Here is a 6,027-nt window from a genome sequence, read left to right on the forward strand (position 1 = left end):
CTAAGGCTGCTGAAGAAAAGCTGGAACTATGATTTTCTCTAATTATTTTTAATTGAAAAATGCAATGAGCATTATGCTTAGTCAATAACGAATGTCTGATTGAGATGATTGGGATGATGTTAAGATGCGTCCAACAGGACTTCAAATTGTCCATTATAGTAATAACTATATAAATCTTATCGGTTATTTAACAAAGAATAAATTCTCTTTGGCTTGATGAAACACATTAATTTTATTTTATAATTCCACCGTCTTACACATATTTATTCACACATAATTATCGTACCACATACAGTCTCCGTGGCATCAAATATCCTTTTATTTTTTACCTTAAATAGTTATTTAGCGGGCTCATTGCCGTATTAACGTCTATTTGGCAATTCAAAGATTTGTAAAAATAGATCATTACGTACCCCAACGATCGTGTCCTTTCGGCCTCGACTACCGTCAGCATATCTGCAGCGTGAAACAGCTCAGCTAGCTTGTGGTTCATTCTGTGTCTCTATAGTCCTTAGCACCTACCCGTCCTGCCATCCGTCTCACATTCATTCAGTTGAGATCTCATCAGGATTTGAAATTATTTTTGGAGTCTTAACCAGTCGTTCCGTTTTTATGAATGTCCAAATAGTATTTTAGATCATCGACGTAAAGTTTTTTGTCCGGTTTCCAGGCTATCCAGAGTCCTAACGAAGATTTCTCATAGTTATTCTTCTTCTTCTTGGCCTGCTCAGGATTGAGCACGTCGTGTCGACATGGCCAGGTCTCCAATCAGTCTCCAGGAAACTCGGTCTAAGGCTGCAGTCCTCCATCAACGGCTCCGATCCGATCTCCGACAGGTTAGACTCCACTTAATCCAGCCAATGAGCTCGTTCGTACGGGTCGGTGACTAGCACCTTCTTGGTGGGGTATAAGTCCGGCATCCTCATTACGTGCCCCAGCCAACGTATCCTTCCGGCTTCGACTACCGTCAGGATATCAGCACTGCCAAACAGCTTAGCTACAGCCAAAGATAGTCCTTCGCATCCGCCGCTCTAAATTGGCGAGTGCATTGGCGTCCTCCGTCAGCATAGTCCATAGACTCGTACCCGTAGAGGACTACCGGACGTATCAAGGTGCGGTAAATCGTGCATTTCGTGTGTTGTTGGAGTCTTCTGGATTGTAGGAGTTTGTGGAGTCCGTAGTGGGCACGATTCCCCTGAACAATGGCCCTCGGATTGCGCTGCTTACGTTGCTGTCCGAAGTTACGATCGCATCAAGGTAGCAGAACTTCTCTACCACCTCGAGATCGTCGCCGTCAACTGTTACTCTGCGTCCGAGTCGGGCTCTTTCACGGTCAGAGCCTCCGGCAAGCAGGTACTCCTCGCACACCGCCGCTGATGATGACGATGTCATCCGTCAGCATGACATGATCATGTCAGCCAAGGAATTGGAGAGATCGGGTGAAAATCATGCCCCGGATGTCGAAGCCCTCGCTTCGCATGACACCCTCCAGAGCGATGTTCCCATAGTTATACTGCTTTAAAGCTGTGCTCCTGCTTGTTGAATACTGTTTATCTTCTGCAAATGGACAATCTTTATAAGCATTATCTAGATAATTTTTCACCGATGCGAAATAACATCTTACAGGATTAAGTTTTATATCTGTTTCGTACTCTTAATCGTGTTGCGTTCTTTTTATGAAATTTTTTAACTTTTCTCTTAACGTTTGATTCGATTTTATTTTCAACAAAGTAACTACAAAACCACATCCCACCGGATAAAAAAATAAATCTATCACAAACATACTCGAATCGAGATTGAGGTAGAAAATTGATTCCAAAAAAAAAAAAGAAGATGGTGAAAACCAGAACAAGTCTCACTTTTATGAAGTTCCTGTTTTATGGGACAATTAATTTCTTCCTCATCCCCATCGAAATGTGATATTCAGCCATGTCAGCATGTAATGAGGGGGGGGGGGGGGGGGGGAATTGCACAAGCATCTCGTTTTATGGATCTGCCAAACGTTGGAGTTGCTGCACATAATTTGCCGGTTTAGCGGGAAATCACTTGGTGAGGTGCGTTCCCGCGGCACACTACCCCGTGGCGGACGTCTTCGCATGAGTGGATGCAAAAAGAAATTCTATTAAAACTGGCAGCCCGGAACTTTCGGTGCAGCAAAAAAGAAAAAAAAAAGGTATAAAAAGCTCAACATGACAGAATTTTTTCCCGCTTTTTTTTTGCTGTTGCTGCTAAGCGATCCTTTTGCAGGAGTAGTACGGTACACAAGCAACTGCACGTGAAAGAATCGCGAAAGTGAAATTAAATTATGCTGTTCTTCATCACCGTACCGTCGAGTGACAGTGAAGTTTCGTGGAAAAGCGATTGGTGAGAAGAGTGGGGAAGCACAGGAAGCGGGTTTGTTTTTCGCCAGGTATGTATATTTGCTGGTGGAAAATTTCGAACCAATCTTTGTTTTTTTTACTCGAGTTTCCTTGGCACGCCAAAGTATGTGAAAAATAAGGTACACTTTTCCCCAGCCGCACACTCACATACCAAACGCAGCACAAGCACAATGGCAGCAGGCAGAGAAACGAGAATAAAATGGAAACTTGTTATGCTTTTCTGTTTTTTTTTTCTATTTTCATTTTCCCAGTTCGTCTCCCTTACTGCAGTAAAAGTAACTTCTCCATCCGAGCGAGAAGCTCAATTTTCTCCCAATGCCATCAGTCAGATCGTTTCCGGTGCGAGTTTCTGTGAAATCGGTCCAACGGCAACGGCCACGGCAGCACATGCCACCCACCCAAACCCCACACGGTAAACCCGGAACACGACAAAACGGGACAACGGAACGCAGCGAAAGAAGGGGGAAAAGATTATACGTGCGCGACATCTGGTTTAGACATCTTTTAATAAAATTTTCATTTTTATTGCTATTTAAGAGGGATGATAAAATATATTATTATTACAAAAGTTGAAATAATAATAACGTCGTCGGGTAGGATGACGATGGCAATAATAATAGGTTGACGAGCTTTTCTTTTCTCCTCTATCCCGCTCCTCCCGTCTGGGTACTGGATGGGTGAGGGTGGTATGTGCGCGTTTCCGATCCAAATTCTGCTTCCATTCTATCCTTGTTCTTCCCATATTTGGGTTGCGGGTTTTTTTTTGTGATAATAGTGAGAATATAAACGATTTATCCGGTTGACGATTTTTGGAGCGAAAGTAGCATGGAAATCTGAAGCTATCCGGAATGTGGAAATGGAACTGTTGTTCATTTGCTTTGTTTAGAGCTGTTTTGGGGAAATAAACACATATTGAATACATTTCAATCGATCAATCGTTTAGAGGGTTGAAGATACGATTTCAGTCAGATGCTAGAGTTAACAAAACCAAGTGAATACTTCTTCATGATAATGATTTATTCACGTTATTTGAATCCATCGCAATATTTTTCAAAAGTATTTTCATTATATCATATTTTATGAGCAATTTTCAAAATTAATTTATCGCTCCATTGCCATTATACGTCAGTTAATTGGTGTGAAATAAAATAAAAATTAAATAAAAATCCATTTTTCCAATCAAATTCAGGTTATTCAATACGGTAATAATAACATAAAGCCGCCATTCTAAGCGTCCAATGCTCTTAAATTCCCATCAAACGAATGGTCTTTTTGATGGAGATTGACTAAAATATTGGTGAATTTATGTCATTTTACACATCGTCCGAACACTCGCCAAAAAACCCCTTACTGTCCATTTCGATTGTTTATCATGATTGGTATTATTATTGTTTCGCTCTCTATCAATCGTTTCCCGCAGAACAAACGGCCCGCCTCAATCACATGGCACAATGGTAGTAGATATGATTCAGCGGGGCAAGAAATAATACATAAAATTCATATTATTATTATTATTATGGTCCCCAGTTCCCTGCAAAACCCTGCGGAAGTGGAATATTCAAAATCTGGGCCAGCAAACTGAAGAGAGAGAGAGAAAGAGAGAGAGAGAGAGAGAGAGAGAGAGAGAGAGAGAGAGAGAAAGAGAAAGAGCATTCGTGTAATAAAACATTATGGCAAACCGGTAGGGGCACTCAATTCTCGACAAATGCTGACAACAACTTGTGATAACGTGGATGAGATTACGATGAATTTTGGTTTTTTCCTTTCTTACGTTCCAATCTAGCTAACATTCAGTGCTAGCTCCCCTTTTTCACTTCCGGAACTTAAAACATGTTTGATGATGTGTGTTTTGTGTGTGTGTGTGTGTGGGTATATGTGCGCGATAAAAATAATAGACATATTTCTACTTCTATGTATGTGAGCGCAGCATAGAAAATTTCCGATCAGCAGATAAAGTGGAGCATTGTGGGTGTGCGGTGCAAGAGAAAGAGATCACCGACAGAAAGAAAGAGCACACGGATGAGGTGATCCTATCTCGGAGGGATAAAGTTAAATGAGATTATGCAAAACCCTATCCCGAAGCTCGTGTGCTCAAGTGGGCTTCATAACAGGCTGAAGTGGATGACAATCGAATCGTACGGAGCAAGAAATAAGCACGAGTAGGGAACTGGGACGCCATATCCCTTTTTTCCCCACATTGCTTGTATCATCTGCTCCACAAAGACTTCCCTGGCCGAGAATGGGATGAATTCTAAGTACATTAAGGCAGACAGACGGTGAGGAGTGTTGGATGAGTTGAAGAAGAGGAAGACGAAAAAAAAACATCCCTCCCCAATAACTGATGCATCCCATCCCTTATACATCCCTATGCTATGGAGCAAACCGTTGGCGCATGCTGTGCGGTCGTGTGTAGGTTTTCGCACTATATTTCATCCCGATTTCCCAGTTTCTAGCAGCAGTTTTCCACCAACGGACAAAACCGCTGCAGCGCGCACATTAGCACAAAAAAAAGACGTTATTTTTGTGCGAAAATACCTCCAGATCAGAGATCCCCGGGCAACGGTAATGAGACTGCGGGAGAGGCACTCGAGCCGACCAAGACGGGAACAAAGATGGCGCCGATTATTTGGGGGAACGAGGGCCGCTTTTTTTTCTCATCTCCTCGCGTCCATTTGACAATGTTTTGTGTGAAGGAAGCGAAAGGCCTGCACATATTAAAACGGAAGTCAAAACGAAAACAGAGAGATAGGAAGACAACAACAAAAAAACTACGATCAACCATAGTCAGAATGAAGTCCTTATCCGATGCTTTATAATTGTTGGTTTTGTTTGGTGGAAAAAACAAGGAACCGAGTTGTGGAGAAAATCTTCCAACAGGAGAAACACGTACGTTTGTGTGGGTTTTGGAATAAAAATGAAATCATTGCAATGCGAATAGCATAACTCCGCCCATTTTGATTCCTTCCCAGAGCATAGGGCTATGTGTATATAATGCGCAAGGATATTCTCATTTTAACGATCTGTGCGTTGTCCTTTTCTTGCTGATTGAGAACACTCTCGCACGTACACACACACACACATGCATGCACACAAACACACATCCGGATATCGAGAAAGGAGGTGGGGATTAAACGAATGAATCCTGATGATGACGATGATGATGGTAAAGGACCGCCGTGTGCAATAACGTTCTGTTGGACGGCGGTGGCCTGCTTCACAAGGGTGATGAATATGAATTGAGGCGTCCTTTACGTACCGAGAGGACACGGCGTCATCATCATCATCATCATCGTTAGGAAACGGTACCGCTTGTAGGTACCTTGGTTGTCTTACGGGAACGCGAAATGCAACCGGTGTGGCCTATGGGATGCCGTTTGTTACACAGCCCATTCGCTTGCGTGGACTCGTCCTGTTCGGTGCGTTGTACCATTACGCGATTCGGAGACGCGCATCTAAAGTGGTTGGGAACATACTTGTGTGATTGATCTTTCGGGTGGAGAACGTTTCGTGACGTTGATGTATTTATTGTGTTCCACATCGGAAGCGCTTGTGCCAATCTAGTGTTGTTTGAAAAGTGATGAAGAATTTGTTGGGAAAGAGTTCTCAAAGTAGTACGGAATAAGAAGAAAATTCCTTGTGTGTGTAT

General features: G+C 42.6%; 1 protein-coding gene across 4 annotated transcripts in view; it reads right to left on the reverse strand.

Annotated features, from left to right (window-relative positions):
- The window catches only part of LOC126562245 (protein henna), a 754,155-nt gene that overhangs the window by 644,169 nt on the left and 103,959 nt on the right, over nt 1–6,027 (reverse strand). The gene's annotated exons all lie outside the window — the stretch shown is intronic.

Source organism: Anopheles maculipalpis, chromosome 3RL (assembly GCF_943734695.1).
Source record: "Anopheles maculipalpis chromosome 3RL, idAnoMacuDA_375_x, whole genome shotgun sequence".
Classification (NCBI taxonomy): Eukaryota; Metazoa; Arthropoda; class Insecta; order Diptera; family Culicidae; genus Anopheles; species Anopheles maculipalpis.